This window comes from Rhinolophus sinicus, chromosome 6 (genome assembly GCF_057876585.1).
Source record: "Rhinolophus sinicus isolate RSI-liver-muscle chromosome 6, RSI-T2T, whole genome shotgun sequence".
Taxonomy (NCBI): domain Eukaryota; kingdom Metazoa; phylum Chordata; class Mammalia; order Chiroptera; family Rhinolophidae; genus Rhinolophus; species Rhinolophus sinicus.
The window spans coordinates 50,716,289-50,736,157 of record NC_142506.1 but is presented as its reverse complement, the minus strand read 5'-3'; the positions used below and the strand labels follow the sequence as shown (position 1 = coordinate 50,736,157).

The following is a 19,869-nucleotide window of genomic DNA, read 5'->3' as shown; positions in this document are numbered from 1 at the left end:
AATAATATTGAATTTCTAAAGCTGTTGAAAGACTCCAAATTAATATGCCTAAGAAAACTGGTATTGCGCCTCTCATACTCAGTAAATCAAAATCATTTTGAGCTCACCATCAACTGCCTCACAGATACACTACCTCTGTTACTCGTAGAAAAGCAAATTCTTATTCTCAGTGTTTCTCTCTATCCATCTTTTGTGCTTTTCATAAATATGTTAGTGTTCACAATTATAGCTCATGTTTCATCACAGCAGATTTATGTTTCAATGCAGAGCCTGAGGAAATGGCATGGCCTACACAGAGGGTCATTTACAGAACATCTCTCAAAGTGGGTTGTTCAGTTTTACATTACCTCTTACCAGTGTCCATTTCAGAGGGGGTCGTCTTCTAAACTTTCTCCCCAAACCTAGAGTGCCTGCAATTTGTTAACTAACTATAGACATAGTCTTTAACTATTATATTTTGTTTTTCTCCTTGAAGAAACATATACCTGTTTGTGTCTAGCTTGCTTAGATTATGTACAAGCGAAAAATAAAATAATTATTCAATAAGAGATTATGGGGAAAAAAAGAGGAAGAAAATTGGCAATGATCTCAGACAGTCTACTACTTCTGTAGACAATGAACTTAATTTGTGATTTTTCTCTTTAGGTACAAATAAATCATAGCAATCTGAATTATCCAAACTTGAATTTCCTACCTCCGTTTGGTTAAGCACACTGTTATAAAAAGCACACCCCTCTTATAAAGAAGATATTGATGGCATGATGTAATTATGCATGAGGTCCAAAGCATAGTGATTACTTAGGCTATCTTTTCTAAGACAACTTTGGGGCAGACAGGAGTTTATTGCCTGAAGCAGGTTTAAAGAGTGGTTTCTTTTACTCTATTAGCAGCCTAACCTCTGTTTCCATTACCAGTTAGAACTTACTGGGTAGGTCCTACAGAAAATAAACTTTACAGCTCAGTTTATGTGGAGAAACACTTTTCTACGGTCACCTTGGTCTTATAGAAAAATAGAATCTGTTGATCATGTTCAAACTAAGACAAACCAGTATGGACTATATCTCTATGGACATCATTCTTTGAAAATTAAATTGGGTAAAATGTTTGATATTTTTTCACCCAAATACAAAAAACATTCCTCCGTCTCACTCAGCCACCATCTCCACTGGTTTGCACAGCCAGAAGTTATGAGGCGTTCTGGGCTGGGCAGCCTGGTGTGGGGCTGAGACCCCTGGCTCTTGGGTGGGGGAGGAGATAGAAACTCCGCAGCTGAGATATCGCTCCTGATTTTTAAACACCACACGTGGGTGTAGTAGGACCAGTCCTTCAGCATCCCCTCCTTCCAGTTTCGATGGGGCTTCTTTTGTATATCCCTTTTAATATACTCTTAAATTCAGTTTGCTGATACTTTGTTGACGACTTTTGCATCTTTTGTCATCAAGGATATTGGCCTTTAATTTTCTTTACTTGTGGTATCTTTGTCTGTTTTTTGGTATCAGGGTAAAGCTGACCTTGTAAAACGAGTGTGGAAGTTTTTCTCCCTCTTTGATTTTTTCGAAGAGTTGAGAAGGATGATATTCATTCTTCTATCAATGTTTGGTATAATTCACCATTGAAGCCATCTGATGCTGGGCTTTTGTTTGTTGGGAGGTTTTTTTTAATTAGTAATCAGTCTTTCCAGATTTTCTATACCTCCATGATTCAGTCTTGGTAGGTTGTATGTTTCTAGGAGTTTATCCATTTCTTCTAGCTTTCCAAATTTGTTGGCATATAATTGTTCATAAAGGTCTGTTATGAAGGGACAGAGGTCAGAGTGAGCAGGACGACCAGTGCATCTCTAACAGATGTTTAGCTTCTTGCCCAGGACGAACCAGGAACAAGCAGAGAATTGCTGGCTCCATCAGGAAGCCAGTGCTTCTCCGTCTACGGCATGCTGATTTTTAACAGGCAATACAGTTTGGAATGATATTTTCCCACCCATTCATGCTATAATTTAGGGGTGAATTTCAAGCATTCTTATTATGGCACATTAAGGTAGGGTAAAAGTCTCTATGGCTCTATTATCTTACCCTAAGTAAGTTTTAGGTAGCAAAAAATAAAAATAAAGTGGCACAATATAGGCAAAATTGTGTAATAGGGGTGAGAATATATAAAGGAAACAGATATATCTTGTTCAGAAAAAGAGGTATGGATAATTCCTGTGAACTGTAATGTATGCATGTTGTTTGCTTGTGAAATTATTGGAAGCTTATACTCTAGGAATGCCATTGATGCATATATGTATCATGAAACACCATGAGATTTAACCAAGAAATTCATAAGAAACTAGGTTGATGATGATGTAAGTTTAAGATAAAAGGTAATTTTAATTTAAAGTTATGAACATCAGTCACTGAAAATCATGACCAACTCAGAACACTGAGGATACAGTAATAACAACATATCTTCCTGGAAAATAATAAAATAGCCTCCTGGAAATCCCAGTTATCTATGGATATGTGCGTTCAAAACTTTGTGACATTGCCAAGTATTACATAATGTGACATTAAGACTTGGTAGCAAATTCTGAATTAGAGGTCTCCATAATTTCTATTAACAGGAAGAACATTTGTTTCTTTGTAAGTTTTACTAAAGAAAATTGGTGGTGGCAATGATAAAAACAACAACAACAAAAAATGTTCTGACTCCCTTGGAGACCTTTTGAAGACTAAATAATGAAAGGGAAAATTAAACTGTAAAAAAATGACCATTGGGGACATCATTTTTGGCATGCATTTTATGAACTAGCAATATTGTTTCATGAAGACTCAATTTGCTCAAGTCTGGCAATTAAAGCTGACCAGAGAGTCTTGGTTAATAAGTCTACCAACAAGAGAGGCGTTATTTTTTCATTGTTTTAACATTGAGTGGCAGGGGGGAAATAGACTTCACTCATTTATTAAAGGACAAGATTCAGTTTTTGGTCTTACTTTGAAATTTTCTCAACCTGGGAACTTAGACACGGTGTCTTTACACCCTGGATAGTAAATATTCAAGATTGTGTGATTCTGTTGTTAAGCTAACAGAAGCTTTTTGTGCCATAGAGCTGAAACAAAACTACTTCTAAGCCTAAGTGGTTTGCCCTACTCCCCCAAAATTTCCTTTAATTAAAACCTGCTTAAAGGAAGATTTGCACATCTGATTTGTAATATCCTTGAGCGAAGAAGGGGTGGAAGGACTGCAATATTTTGCTTCTATATTCTCTTAACAGAGGGCTTAAAATTTATACTGCTTTAAATCCCACTAGACAAAGGCCGTCCTTCATGAGAAAAGTCAAACAAGACAGTACACTTGAGGACCCCAGCCAGGCTTTGGATCTTCTGTAAGCAGAGCAATTGCATGTGCTAAAAGTCTCCTCTGCCTCAGATTGCCGATGTCAGTGTTAAACCATGACTTCTTTCAGTCATGGGATGTCAGAGCTGGAGGGAACCTGAGCGATTACCCCATTCAAATCTCTGCTAAAGATAAGGGAGCTGAGTTCCAGAGAGTGGCAGGACTTGCCAAGCCAAGGTCACCCTTCTTATTATAGGCCAAGTTGAGAGCACACTAAAATGTTACATAGGCAGGAAAACCCTTGAATCCCTACCTAGCAGAGTACTCAATAAAGACTTTCAATAACTTACTCTGAAATGATTGCACCTTCTCTGGGGCTATTAAGTATACCAAATGTGCTCTGCCATTGTATTTCTATCTATCAAATTCTGGCAAGCTGCATATTCAGTGATTTACCTGGGCTATGCTTGACTGCTAAATTTGAAGCATCAGGTTCTTGTTAAAGAAGTTTCTCTTTAAGCCAAGAGATATTTTTCTAAGCCTTCCCAGTCTCCTGCTGTTACTTTCAGATTTCTCTGTAAAGCTTTAGCCAGCTCCCACCTGTTATAATAATAAAAGTAACAGTGATAATGCATTGTACTCCCGGGTCACTGCACTATTTGTCAAGTTCCAGTACTATACCCCAGGCTGATTCCATGCAATGAGGAGCAAAGAGCAAAGCTTGCAAAGCCTTCTTAAACATGTTTCTGTTTTAGATATGTTGTGCCAGCTGGAGAACAATGCCTCTGCTTAGGCTATAGCAAGACCTAGAATTCCTCTGCCCAACTGCCTTTTCCAACTCTCAGTTCAAACCACCAAATGAAATGTCTTATAGCTAAAATATACTGAGAATGGCTTCTGGGAATGGGATCACCAGGACACTACTTAGCGATTGCTGAGCACACTTTGGAGATGAAATCCTGTTCAAATGCTGGTGACCCTGAGAGGTCACATAATGAGCTCCGTGGCTGTCTGACCAAAGCACAGGTAAACGATACACAAGGAGTTATCAAACTGAATCGTTCCATAGCCTCTTTCCAAAGTGACCAGCACAGCTTTGGGGTGAAATTTATAGACGTTTGCTTAGGGATCCTGGTCTCTATCTAGCATTTCTGTGCCTCAGACCACTACAGTGAGTTGAGCATAAGCACGGAGGACTTTCCTACTGAAATCTGTGTCACTATATGGGTTGCAGCACTATGACAGGTGTCAGATGGCCACTGGGAAATCAGTAGCTCAAAATTCAAAGTCTCAACTGACGTTTTCACTGATTAATTTTATTTCATACCTGACATGACCAATTCTGTCAATGAACTTTAACAAATCCTAACTGAATGTCTCCGTACGCAAGGCACTGTGCTCATGCAATATCCCTGGTCCTCGTCAGTTTACAGTCAAGGAGAGGGAACAGGCAGTGTCCAAAAATAAACTTTACACTTCACCGTTTCTCCAGCATCACCTTTTCCTGACCTTCAGCTCTTTGTCTAAAGCGTATATCAGCTCAGGACTTAAAGTCCACACCTCAGCCCTTCTACCAAACACCCTGAATGCATTGCGGTTTGCTTGCCATTCTTTGTGCAGGATGCACTGGGAAGGGTATGAGTTTTGGAATCAGACAAACTGTTTCGTGTCCTGGCTCAGCATTTAATAGCTGTGACCTTGCATCAATGACTTAACGTTTTCAAGCTTTAGTTTCCTCATCAGTAAAATGGGATCTCAAAATCAAATCCCATCTTATAACCAGCAGAGTATCAATCATCAATGGTTACTCAAACAATAGTTCCCTCCCTTCTTCTTTCTGGCCATTCCCCTACACTTCTTCTTTTTCATGTTCTTATTCTCTCTTTTGAAGATTTTGCAAAATCTTAGTCGGCAATAAAGGACTTGTGTGTAGTCTCATTACATTTGACATATATCATGTTAATGGAGCAGACGGAGAAGAAAATGAAGGTTGCTTTCTCAGTTATTGCTGGATTCACGAACATAACATTTTTTTTCTTACTTTCTAAAAAAATGTGGCAAGCACCAATTAACACAGAATGCTGTGGTAAGAGTTTTAAGTGGAATTTGATTTGCAAATCACATTATTCTTGTCTTGAAATATCATCGGTTTCCTTGGAAACTTTAAATTGATTTTAAAGTGTGCATTCTAAGTTTTAAGGTTCATAACCATAGTGACGTGGATCATTTTAGTACCCCATGGTCTGCAATTCTTTTGCCCTCTGAACCACCGAAAGTATTCACTACTGGTAATCTTTAATAGTAGGCACCCTGTGATATTGTAGTATCATTTGTGATGTTTGTATATTTAGCAATGTGTAAAAAGATTTCAAATAATGTGCATCATGAACTAAAGCTGGAAAGAATCTGAATTGTATTTTATTCAGTATTTTAAAAAATATATTCTAAGGCTAATATTCCACATTATCCAGCTTCATTGGATAATGAGCAATATTCTGTCAGGCAATGCACATGAATTTCTCTTGCCAAACCCCAAGAGAAAGAACGACTTCAATTACCCAGCTAACCCATAATAGAGAACACACATTTTATTTTAAAGCAGGTTTTATAACATTTAGATTCCTATTGCTCAGTCTGTCTGAGCAATTAGAAAGTGACAGGATTTAGAGAGAGAGAGAGACAGATAGAAAGAGAGAGAAAAAATAGATGTCATCCTTTTGTAAAACTACAGGTGAAAAGCATATATTTCAATAAAAATGCTCAAGTTGGGACTCTAAATATTTAGACTTGCTCCAAAATTCCAGAAGAAACTTATTGTAGACTCATGTGTTGCATATGGATATATATATATATATATATATATATATATATATATATATATATATCTGTATATTGAAGAGGAGCTGTGGACCACACAGTAGGTTGTTATTTCTTACTTTTAGTTCACATGTTAGTTATTATACTAACAAAAATTCAATGGATCCCATTGTCTTCTCCACACTGACCCTGCCCCCCGCCACCTCCCAAAGAGAGGGAATAACCTATGTTTATTGGACATAGGTTTATTTTTTTCTTAGAAATTAGACCAAGAAAAAAAGAATGAGAGACAAGAAGCAATGATGACAAAAGAAATTGATAAATGCCTAAATAAGCACTGATTGTTTTTAAAATGATAATTTTAGAGTATAAATCAAAGAAGAATTAAAATGACAGACAATAATATATCAGCTATGAAAAACTTCCATATGTCATATGTTTGGTAATTTAAGATCACAGTTCAAACTAATATGCTCAGGGAAGAAATCACAATGGAAATTACAAAATAGGACTGTGTTACATTTTCCCATGGAAGTGTTTGCTGACTTTTCAAGGTGTTCAGGGACTATATTTGCTCAACTATTTTTTGTGTAGTCTTTGTAAGTATCATGAAGATTTACCTATTTAAAAAAAGCCTTTATATTAAGAAAAAATATTTGCTGTAAGATTTCACTTTTTAAAAATTATAATTTAGAAAATTTCTCAATATGCTTGTTATTTTCATGAACTATAGATTAATAATAGTTGCGAAAAATATTGAAATCAGAAGCAATTTTTATAGGAGCCTTATGATTGTAAGAAATTTTAAAATTTCAATTAATTTACAAGTATATTGTTGTTACAGAGAAGAATAATGAGTGATCCTTAGGATAAATATTGTAGGAACAGTGTAATTGATACATGAGCCCAAGAAGAAGAAACAATAATGCAAATTTCTCCCACAGAGGAGTTTATTTACATAATTTCTTAGATATCTAGAACACATTGAGTAAATTTAAAACAAAGGTTTAGTAATTTTATTTTAAAACGTGGATACTTAAAACATTCTAGAATTGCATGATTTGACAATATTTAAATTTATGTTGAAAAATTTTAGAGTCCATATAAAAATATGCTTTTCTATTTCTTTTTTTTTTTCCTGAGGTGAGTGCATGAGCGAAAGCATTTAAAGATCACTATTTTATAGAGGACATTCTTGAAATAAGGTTGAATAGAACACATTTCAGCTAGAAGGATATTAAGACCTATTCCCAAAAAATTTCCAGAGAAGTATGGTTAAATATTTATTTTCATGTACAATGGGAGAAATATGTGTTATTTTAACATAAGCTAAACGAGGAAAGAAAAAGGAATCCGACTCCTAAATGTCTATCTGCTGTTTTACATGGAAGCTAGAGCTTATGTCTTAAGTATTTCTTTCATTTCTTTCTTTTTCTTTTTTCTTTAATTAAAGTTTATTGGGGTGACAATTGTTAGTAAAGTTAGGTAGGTTTCAAGTGTACATTTCTATAATACATCATCTGTACATCACATTGTGTGTTCGCCACCCAGAGTCAATTCTCCTTCCATCCCCATATATTTGATCCCTTTTACCCTCATCTACCACCAAGGGTAGATGAAGGATTTCTTTATGTGTGACTATTTATCATAATGGATTTATGCCCATAGTGCAAAGGATAAGAAAATCAAAGAAAAACTGAGTGACATAGAAAGTTCATGGCTCGATTAATACTAATTGTTCTTTAAGACTCAGCAACTATATCACCAGTTCAGGAAAGCCTGTCTTGACCTTCCCTCCACCCAGATTAGAGGTGGTCTGCTGTCTGGGTCAGTCGCTGTCCTTTTCACTGGATTGAGAGCCACTTGAAGGGTTGAGAACTAAATCCAATTTAATTTTGTATTCCCTGTGCCTAGGGTAGTATATGGAACTTCAGTAGGTGCTCAATAAAGATTTATTAAGTGAATGAATGAATAAATAAGTAGTCTTGATTCTTAGAATTTATTATGTGGTCCAATGGCATAATACTTAGTTCTAAATAGAACCATCTAAGCTCAAATTTGGTAGTAAGAAAAAAACTATAGGGCTGAGAACAACAACATTTGAGATGACCATTTCTGAATTTCAACAATGAGCTTTGTGCTTGTCCCTTAAGGCTCTTCGCTTTGGAAAATAATACTGAACACTTACTTTCATAGCTTGAAATTACAGTCAAGCAGGCATACAAATGTAACCGTTGCCCTAAAACCTCTAGAGAGATTTGAAGGTACATAATTGTAAGATATCATAAATCTATCAAATTTAGAATTCTTGGTTTTAATTTCTTATTTTAAATGGACATATAATTGCTGTGAGCCTCAAAAGAAAATGGAAGCCAAGTATATGAGATAAACATAAGATATGCTACAGGAACCATTTACGTATAATTATATGCTACATTATACATACTCTAATTTAATTAACTTACGTGAGCACTAAATAAGGAGGCAGTCTGAGGAAATTTTACCACAAAAAACCACCCCCAGGGGCAATACCTTGCTGGGTGATGATAAGATCCTCTCATCACTTTGGAGTCTCTGGGATACGCTAGGAACTTGTCCTAAAGCTTCTGCTTGAGCCTGACTCTTTTATTGGCTAGCTCTGAGAACTTTAGCTAAACTCTTTTCCATCTTGAGTCTTACATTTTGTATCTAATAAAAGAATAGTAAATGTTTTTTAACTCATTCTTGCTGTCAGGTTTGAAGGAGATAACATATATGAAAGTGAATTGTACACTAAATTAGCTGGAATGTAATGGTGATTATTCTCTTAATCTACGAAATGTTTAGCAAAGTATTAAAAATAATTATTGTTTACCTACATATGTCTCTTCCCAATTTAACATAAGGAACTAGGAGACAAAGAATATTGATTGAAATATTTATCTCTGTATCTTAGTACCTAGAACGTTACTTGGCACAGTGAATGAATTAATGAACAAATGAATACATTTAACTTAATGTAAAATCACATTCTACATTTGAAAAAATGCATTCATTGTAATTTATTACTTAATATATTTTGGCTACCCATAGCTTAAAAAAATGCATCTATTACCAAGAGATTCTGAACATAAATTGATTTGCTAAGAACATAAATGTTGATTGTTATAAAAAAAATGAAGTTATTGCTGAGGTTATGAAGCCAAATACCAATTTATTTCTAAAACTCATATGCTCTTTTGTATCTGATGTAACACTTGGAATTATAATCAGTCTTGACTAAAGAGCTGATAATTCCCTTGCAGATACATTTAATTTTACATTTTAATAATATATTGTAAGTTTCCAAAAGGTTTCACATTGATCATTTCTTTCAATTTTCACAAACACCCTGTGAAGTCATAGAAAAAATACATTCACATTCTCATTTCTCAGGAATCTGACTCAGAGGACAGATGACTGTAAGTCGCCCAACCACGAACAGTCATTAGTTTACTGACTTTTGAAAATGATTCCTCATTTGTTCATCTGTGGAAGCTCTGACTTTTACTCATTGTATGTTTTTCTTGGGTTTGTGGAAAATTTTGATTCACTTATTTCTTTATAATCTTAACTAGAATAATTCTAAGCCCATTTATAGACCTGAAATGCTGTTCTGGTCACAAATCACTTTCCCTAATATCCTTTAAGAAATCAAGAAAGCATGCTTGGAACCTCTGGGGAAGTTCCAAAGGTAAGGCACCCATTAGAGATTCCAAAGGAAAGGAAAGGTATACAATAAACAGGTAAAGTTGAAGGGTAAAAATTAAAGGTAAAAATTTGTTAGACATTAATCAAGCAGTTTCCTGAAATATGTATGCAATGTTCTATCTCACCCTCATCCTTTTTTTAATGCATCAATAAGGCTACATTAATATTCTTTCCTTGTACTGTCCTGAATATCCCAGGTCTCTTATTTCAGTAGGCAGATGAATGAAACTGCTCTCCACGTTACTTTCCCTTTCAGAATATGCCCTTCATTCACTTTGTTCTGACTATTTTTCCAAAGAGAATGGTTCTTCCCAGATAATTTGTTTCAAATTTCAGCTCAGCTGCTTATTAGCTGTGTACTTGAAATGTTATATAAAGTATCTCAATGTCCTCATCTGCAAAACAGATAATAATACATCCACCTCATAGTCTTGTTTGGAAGAGTAACTGGCTAATTTAGAAAGCATTAAAACAGTGCCTGGCACATAGCAAGTGGTAGATAAGTATTAACTTATTATTTCATTATCATCTTTGTTATCCTTATTATTATCTTCAAGCTATTATTAATATCATCATTATCTTCTAAAAAGAAGAGAAAAGACCTCAGAGGTCATCATAGTTCTGTCAGCCAGAAAACAGTTTTGTTTCGTGAAGTCTACTTGATGCAGAGCTCACAAGAAGGCTGCCCAGGGGGCAGGGGGACCAAGAATCTGCAAAGCAGTTTTTGTTTTGGCAAATAGGAGGAGTGAAGACATAAGAGATGGAAACTTTGGGAAGGAATTAAACACACGTCAGCCAAAGTTGCTTTTAAAACCAGCTCTTTCTACTCTGTCGACTGCTTCCCTGAGCTGCCCCCAACCTCCAGACCCAGGGCTATTTTCAGATTTGCCATCATCTAAGGATGTTCTGTGCTCAAGTTTCCAAATCACCATGAGTCATATCAGATTGCTCTCTATTTAGGTAAATAACAGAAACCAGGTGGGTGATTTGGGAGCAAAACAGAATGTATTTCCACCATCATTAAGATAGCAACTGTGTTGGGGTGGCCAGTTAGCTCAGCTGGTTAGACCATGGTGCTAATAACACCAAGGTTGCTGGCTCGATCCCTGCATGGGCCACTGTGAGCTGTGCCCTCTCTAATAAAATAAATAAATAAAGTAAAATGAGGGACACTTTAAAAAGAAAAAAAAAGATAGCAACTGTGTTCTGTTGTTTTCTATTGTATTATTATTATTAAACATTATGCTATCCACTCTCTTTTGTAATCCATCTGCCTCATATAAGCTTGAGTAATTTTTTTAAATGTAAGTCACATCATGTCACACTTCTCACACCCCTCAATAATTCCCATTACACTAGGAACCACGCCTCAGCCCATGGCGAGATCTCCCAAGTCTCCTGGGAGCACTTCCGTGCCCCCGCCCCTCTCCTCTCCAGGCTCTGGCAGCCCTGCTGGTCTCCTCCTGATCCTGACCTTTTCCTTGTACATAACCTGCTCATTTCCTGCACAGGGTAGCGATTTGCTTTTTCTACTGCACACCCTTTGGGCTCTCCTAGGATATGTGTGAATTCAACTTTCCATGTTGGTGAGCAGGGGTCAGACAGTAGGCATAGAGTGTGAGTCTACGGTCCAGAGTGATCTAGCCAGTAATGTAGGATGCCAATCTCATCCTTCTGGTTGTATTATTATCCCATAACATTCTACCTATGTCTTTCTCCTTTTATCTGAGAAAGCAAGACAAGAGAGTGAGGAGAAAGCAAGTTTATGTATCCAAAAATGCCATTCATGACTGTTTTAATCCAGATTCAGTGAACACAGATTAGTCATTCATTTGAAAGCAGCACAGCCCGTTGGAACTGTCTAATATTAGGTTTTCTATTCCTACTGGATAACTTATTGGGGTACTCTTGGAAAAGGTTCTGGTCCTCAGAACCTATTTCTTTGTTTGATAAATTTAAATAAGAGAGAAAAATTCAGAACACTTGATGAAGTATTTTGGGACATTTACTTGATAGTTAATATTTTAATTAAAACAGTGGTTCAGGAATGTCATGATAAAAGAAGTTTCTTGTTGTGCTACATTTAAAAATAGATATAGTATTGGTTTAAAATCTACTAAATGCTATAAGCAAAAGAGGTAATACTATTATACATGGAAAAACACAAAGTTAAGAGTTACTGTGGCTAACTAGCAGAGCCTCTGAGACTTTTGTACACATCTTTGTTATTATAGAAAATATCCATTTTAATCACTGCCAGTTATAGTAATAGTCACTGGGATATAAAGCACAGCATAGGAAATATAGTCAATAATATTGTAATAAATAACTGTGTGTGGTGTCAGATGGGTAGTAGACTTACCGGGTGCTCACGTCATAAGGTACATAAATGCCTAATCCCTATGTTGTACACCCGAAACTAATATAATATTGTATGTCAACTGTAATTGAAAAATAAAAATAAATAAAAGTTACAAAGTTTCAAAAATAAAATAGATTTAAAAAATAAAGAAAGAAAAGAAAGCAAAACTAGAATAGAATGAATGAATCATTAAGACAGTGTGGAAATTAGAGGGTGGTGCCACACATCATTCGTTTGAAAGATGTACTTTTTCTGGAATCAATCAAATTTACCCAAATGGAAAGAAGGTGGTGATATCAGACTTATAGTTTCTTTTCTCAAAAATTAAAAGATCTTTACAGAGTTGGATGAAATTCCGACCAACCCCATTAAAGATCCACAAGATTGATACATGATAGCTAGAGACATGAGTAAGTCTTGGGAGGGCAGAGAAAGGCTTGCTCCATCTTGGATCAAGGTTTCTTAGGCTTAAATCCAGCACCAGAAGAGACAGTGTAATGCTTTGTCTGAGGTTTTGTCTCTGACCTAGATTTCTTAAAGCAGCACACACTCTCTCAGACATTTGGAGAGCAAGCTTAAGAATAGAGGGGAGAATAGTTTGATATCAGGTAGCGTGCTACCTCTAAATTTGTTCTTTTCTCTCAAGATTGCTGTAGATATTCAGAATTTTTTGTGTGGAATCTTAGAAACAAAATATACTAGCAAATAAAAGAGAATCAGACTCATAGATACAGAGAACAAACTGATGGTTGCCAGGTGAGTGGAGAGTAGGGGGTTAGGTGAAAAAGGTGAAGGGATTAAGAAGTCCAAATTGCCAGTTAGAAAAATAGTCGCAGGGATGTGTAGTACCAGATAAAGGCTACAGTCAGTCAGGAGACGGAGCCAGGTGGGGACTAGATTAATCAGGGGGATCACTTCATCAGTTATATAAACTTCTAACCACTGTGCTCTACGTCTGAAACGAATGTCACATTGAATGTCAACTGTAATTGAAAAGGAAAATTAAAAAAACAAAGAAGAGAGGCGAGATGCTGGGATAAGAGCAATATGGTGTCCTGGAAGGATTGTTGCTACTGGCCAACAGCTGGAATGGAAATACAGGGTTATCAGCCTCGGTCTCCAGCTCAACGTCACCACTGTAGTGGCCTCATTCCAAAATGAGTGAACAAATGCCAAAGGAAAACAGAAATAACAAGGGCAACCCCATGAGTAATATCCCTCCCTTTTGAAGGATCTGGGCTGTAATAGAATCATTTTAGCATATTTGGGTTTTCAAAAAAAGTACACAAAGTTTTCTTATTTAATTTTCCAAGAGAACAGCATTTTCTACATTCCCTCGGTGATCAAAATAATTGTGATAAAAATAGCTTCCAAATGGAATGTGAATACTGTAATTAATTTTTAAAAACTATAACAGAGCATTCAATAAATTCTAGTCACTGTATAACTAGGGAGACAGAAGGGAGTGGAGATATATTAATTTTATCATCATTTGTGGAGGAAAGCATTAGGCAGTGTTTAATTTCTGAGGTTAAAATTCAAGAAATATATATTCAAACATTTATTTAAATATATAAAAATGGCCACTAATGGAACAGTAACAAGTTTTATTACTTCTAAATTATTAAAGTAGAAATTAAAGAAAACTCACTCTATAAAAAAAGGTAGAAAACAAAGGAAATGCAATCATACAGAGAAAAAGAGACAGAGGAGGGAAGGAATACCAAACGTAACTATTACAAAGATAAATATAAATATAGAAATATGTCTATAAAATCTAACGATATCTGTCTGCAAGGAAAACAAGGAAAACAAACTCTTTCAGTTATAATAAATGGTGAGGCAGTATATACCAAACAAATAAGAAATGAAATTAGGGGGTGAAACATAGATCAAGTGAAAAATAATCCAAGATAAAAAGTATTAAATGGAGCCAAATCAGTGAAGGGAGAAATCCAAAGAAATTTTTACATTAAAATCTATGTCATGAAAACTGTTGGAAATATAAGAAAACAGATATAGAAACATAATGAAAAGTGTTGGACTATAACACTTCACTCTCAAGCTAGAGTGGCAAAAATTCAAGTCTGGCATTAAGTTAGTTTATTCATACATTGCTGGGAAGATATGAGTAGATGCTTGGCAATGTCTTCTAACATTTAAACTGTGTCTGTCACACAAACCCCTAATACCAATTCCAGAAATGCAGGCTAATTGAAACCCTCATTGAATCGTTATTTTAATACCATGTTTCCCCGAAAATAAGACTGGGTCTTATATTAAGGTTTGCTCCAAAAGACGCATTAGGGCTTATGTTCATGGGATGTCCTCCTGAAAAAAATCATGCTATGGCTTATTTTCTGGTTAGGTCTTATTTTTGGGGAAACACGGTAATATATAAATGGGTCTTATGCCTAATAAGAAGTCAAATTCCCTTGGAGAAAACAGCAAAGTCATAAAAAGCTAATTCACAAAAGGAAAAACAAATCAAATGGTCAATAAATACTCATTAATGTTTTCACTCAACAAATAAGTTTTAAGCATCTGCTTTGTGCCAAGTACTATTCTAGGTATGAACATACACTGGTGAACAAAACAGGCAAAAATTTCTGTGCTGTTGACGCTAACATTCTAGTGGGAATGGCAGGGCGAGATAACTAGTTAAGCTAACTACAGGAGTGAACATGTAAATTGCATAGTAAGAGGTGAAATGCTGTACAAAGGAAGACAATGGGAAAAGGACTAAGAGTGGTGGGTGGGAGCTGTCCCTGAAAGAATGTCAGTTCAGTTCTGAGGGCAGAGCCAGAGCTTTCCAGAAAGGGAAAGGAGCAAAGGTCTGAAGGGGACCTTTAGCTGGAGGGAGGTGAGATGGGAAGCAGTTCAAAAAATGAAGAGTTTGAACCTAGTGACAATCTGATTTATTTCTTAACAGAATAGCTGATTGCTTTGCTGAAAATAGATTTTCCTGAGTTGGAGAGGGTAGACCACTCATGTCTGAACTTTGTGGTATTCAGTTATAATGTTCAAAATGCCTGAAAGTTTCATCTCCCAGACTCAGTAATAACACTTCTAGAAAATTAACAATTGCTAAAAAAGAAAGATACATACATACACACGTACATACATGTATACATACACACATATATATTTGCAGAAGTATTAGTATATAATTGCAAAATGATGGATATAATTCAAATGTCCAACAATAAGGGCTCATTTAAATAAATTACCATGCATCTCAGCACTAGATTATCATAAGGTAATTTTTTAAAATATTAGAGAACAGCACTTACTGATATGAAAAGTTACAATATAATATCAAAGGAAAAAATTGGATAGCATATGTGGTATATAGTTTGAGCATATTTTAAATCGATATATGCAATAGATTCTTGATAGAAATACAGATATTCATGTGTATATTCGTGGATGTATATAGAAAGGCAAAATCCAGATTATACACCAAAATAGTGACAGATGTGAGATTATAAACTGAGAAATGATTTTTTACTTTAATATCTATATTTTTTTCATTGTCTGAACCTTTACAATGAAGGGGTAAGGATTTTAAAAAATTAAACTATTTCAACTTTGAAGTAAAAAATTTCTCCACATTATTTTGAATGGCAATGTAATCTCATTGAACAAATATGCATGATTTCCATGCCCATTCCCCATTGTGTTTCTATATTCCATATCTTGGATGCTTAAGTCTCTGTGCTTTTGTGTTATTTCCTTGGGTTATATTCTCAGAAGAGCAACTACTGGAACAATGGCCATGAATGTTTTATTACTCATTTTCCAAACCCTTTCTAAGATTTCCCTGTTTATATGCCCACCAATATTAGGTTATTCCTACTCTGTAACTTCTTTGCTGTCTTGATGCGTGGAAAGTGGTTTTTGTAACAGGATGTTAAACTGGAAATCCATCCAAAGTGTTAAGTGGATCAAGACCAGACGTGAAAGTGCTATGCTAGGCTGACATACAGATTATCACAGTAGCTGCTGTCGGCTGACACCGAGGGCCGTAAAGATAAGATGTTGGCTTGAAGACTGGTTTTAGAGCTGTTAGGCCGTTGGGAATCACGGTCCCCAACAGCTGGGAGTGGGAGGAGTGGGGGGAGGAAAGATGCTCCTCCCATCAAGCCCAGAGACCTCAAAGGGCTTCTGACAGCATTTGACACCTACTCCTGGGGACAGAAGGGACCCTGAACTTCCAGGCCTCAGAATTACCACAGGCAAGAGATAGGCTGTGTAGCTATGGATGGAGGAGTTGAAAAGGACATGGCTATGTTCTGTGGCCTTCTGTCAGGGCGAAAAGTGCATGAATGTTTCTCTCAGTCATGATCCAAGCCATGTGTGAGAGACAGTCCTGTCTCCGAGGGCAGCCTGGAGGGACAAACAGCTTTCTAGAGAGAGGCAAGACTATATAGCCCAAGGGCTGTGGCACTGATCGGTCCCGACAAGGACAGTGCAGGTGAGGGATCCCCAGCAATGGGGAAAGAGAGGTGCTCTAAGGTATCCACACAAGTACCCTGAGAAATACAATAAGCTTGAAGCCTCTGCCAAGTAGAGAATGGCAACACGGTGGTCAACTAGGCACGTCAGCACTCCCCTCTCCTCTCCCTCATTCCATTAGATGCCTTGGTTCGCAGTACTTGGTTGGGGACACAGAAGAAAACAGGGGAGAAAGAAGCCACTCCCACTTCTCTGACCCACAGCAGCTGGGGGAAAGGAAAAGACCTCAAGACTTTAAACCAAACTCGGTGTTTCTACTATTACTTAGAATAGACATTCTTGTTAATCAATTGGGACTCAGAATTTCTCAAGAGTGACAAACAAGATGGTGGTAGCTGCTTGAGTTTTTATTCAGAGATAGGGGGAAAAAATCAAACCACAAAGTAAATGTTAAAAGATAAAACTATACATTTGTGTTACTTTGGTTATAAGTTGGGTATTTTTCCAATATTTATTTGACAATTGTATGTGTATCTTTACAAATTATATTTATAGCTTGTCCATATTTCGATGTTGGGATCTTAATGATTTTCTCGCTGACCTCTGTGACACAACTCTGTATCCTACTGTTATGAACATCAGTCTTTGTGTAGCAGACTACCTTCCAGAGCTTTCTGAAATTAAATGGAAAAAAAAAATAATGCTAGCCTTCACTTTCTTTTCAGTTAGACACATGATCTAGAAATTTTGAGTTTCCACCTAAATCTCAGTCGCATTCAAGCCAAATTCCATAGCTATTTTAGCTACATAGCTATTTTAGCTGAAGTAGCACTTGAGGCCTTCTCAAACTTCTTTCCCTTAGTGACATAACCTCCTATTAAATTATGTGTATGTTTGACCCTTGTCTCATTATAGTCTCCCAGGAAACTACTGTGCAGAGATATATTTAACCTTGAAATTGAAATTAAAGCCTTGATAATGGAAAACATTTTAATTAGAACTCCAGAAATGGCTTTTTTTAGTTGATATTTTCAGTATTTTGGCAATGCATTAAAAATTCAAGGATTCTGTTAAAAACGACTCACACTTTATACCTGGGCCATTATACCATATAGAGCACTTTTGGTGCCTAAATAATTAGGGATCAGGACAAAAACACTTAGCCTCAGCCATAGTTTCAACTATGCCTAACTATACTCATGTTTTTCTGTCATTGATAAATGGGGCAATTTCCTGGATTTGAAACCCTGTTTCATCTACTTGGACCTCCTTCCTTATCCACATCCTGCCCAGTGTCGATACTCTCTACTAATAAAGAGTAAAAGTGTCATCTGTACCTGTCAACATACCGCACTAGTGAGTTTGGGCCCCTCCAGTCATGACCGTATCCACAGTGCTCCCCACTCTGCTCTCCCAGCCTTTCTCTTCTTTCTCTTTACCAAACAGACTGGTAGAAATCACTTGAGTTAATCTGACTTCTAAATAACTCCTTCTGAAAATATCCTACTCATTCATTTATTCATTCTTTCACTCATTCGACAAATACATGTGAAACAGCTACCTTATACCTGGGGCTACCTGTCCACAACTTTGTTTCCCAGGAATTTAGAGAAAAATGCATTTTAGGACACCTATATTAAACGATGCATAACTTCTTACTGATGAGTCATCTAAAAAATACCACCATCCTTTTGCTTTTATCCATTAGTTTAGAAATCAAGGGGTCTTACTGTGTTTCCCCGAAAATAAGACCTAACTGGAAAATAAGCCCTAGCATGATTTTTCAGGATGACATCCCCTGAACATAAGCCCTAATGCGTCTTTTGGAGCAAAACTTAATATAAGACCTGGTCTTTTTTTCGGGGAAACATGGTATTTTGAAAAGAACAAAGATTAAATGACCAGAATCAATAAAGCAAGTAGAGGGTTGCTTTATCATATATTATGGAAAATGCCAAAAATATTCTGGTAATCAGGACTGTACCACAGGGCTCTGATATGATTATGAGAGTCTTGATATTATTATCAGAGTCACTGATAATTCTGAAATAAAGGAAGAAATTGTACTGCTTGATGACCATGCTGTTGTCATCATAATCTCTTGCTCGGTCATCCATCCTGTGAATCTTCTGCCCAGATGGGCTTTCCCTGGCACCCGAGGAGACTGAGTTCTCAGGAAAATAGAATTAATAGGTAGTTGTATTGTAGTTAGGTAAGATGATATACTCTCTTCTCTTCTAGTGACTAAACGATTGATGGCAGGCCCTGAAGAAGTGATGCAAAGAAGATGCCAAGAAACCTTCAGTTCACATTAATAGATTCTTTCACTTGAGAGTAGAATACAGAAGTAATTGAATGTGCTAACAATGATTTCTTCTCCATGCAATTCCTTTTTACAAAATGGTGTTATATGTACATCTGGATGTATAAGTTTATTTGATGTCTTTTTAACAACAATTGTTTTATTTTTCAATGAGAGTTGACATACATTATTATTTTCTGGTGTACAACATAGTTATTAGACATTTATATAACTTACAAGGTGATCACCATGATAAGTCTAGTACCCATCTGAAACCATATATGGTTATTATAATATTATTGACTATATTCCTTATGTTGTGCTTTACATTCCTATGACTATTTTGTAGCTACCAATCTGTACTTAATCCCTTCTCCTTTTACACTCATCACCCCAACCCGCCTCCCATCTGGCAACCATCAAAATGTTCTCTGTATCTATGAGTTTGTTTCTGTTTTGTTTGTTCATTTATTTTTTTCTTTAGATTCCACATATAAGTGAAATAAGATCACACTTGTCTTTCACTGTCTGACTTATTCCACTCAGCATAAGACCCTCTAGGTCCACCCATGTTTCTGCAGATGGCAAGACTTTTTATGCCCGAGTATTATTCCATTGTATATATGTACCGCCTCTACTTCATCCATCCATTGGTGGATGCTTAGGTTGTCTCCATATCTTGGCAATTGTAAATAATGCTGCAATGAACATATGGTGTCCCTTCAAAATAGCATTTTGGGTTTCTTCAGATAAAAATCCAGTAGTGGGATTACTGGATCCTTCTTTGTCTCTTGTTGTAGCCTTTGTTTTAAAGTCCAGTTTGTCTGGTATAAGTATTGCTACACCAGCTTTTTAATTTTTTGTTTCCATTTTCATGAAATGTCTTTTT

General features: G+C 36.2%; 1 protein-coding gene across 11 annotated transcripts in view; it reads left to right on the top strand.

The window, feature by feature from the left end:
• The window catches only part of RGS7 (regulator of G protein signaling 7), a 440,443-nt gene that overhangs the window by 352,008 nt on the left and 68,566 nt on the right, over positions 1–19,869 (top strand). The gene's annotated exons all lie outside the window — the stretch shown is intronic.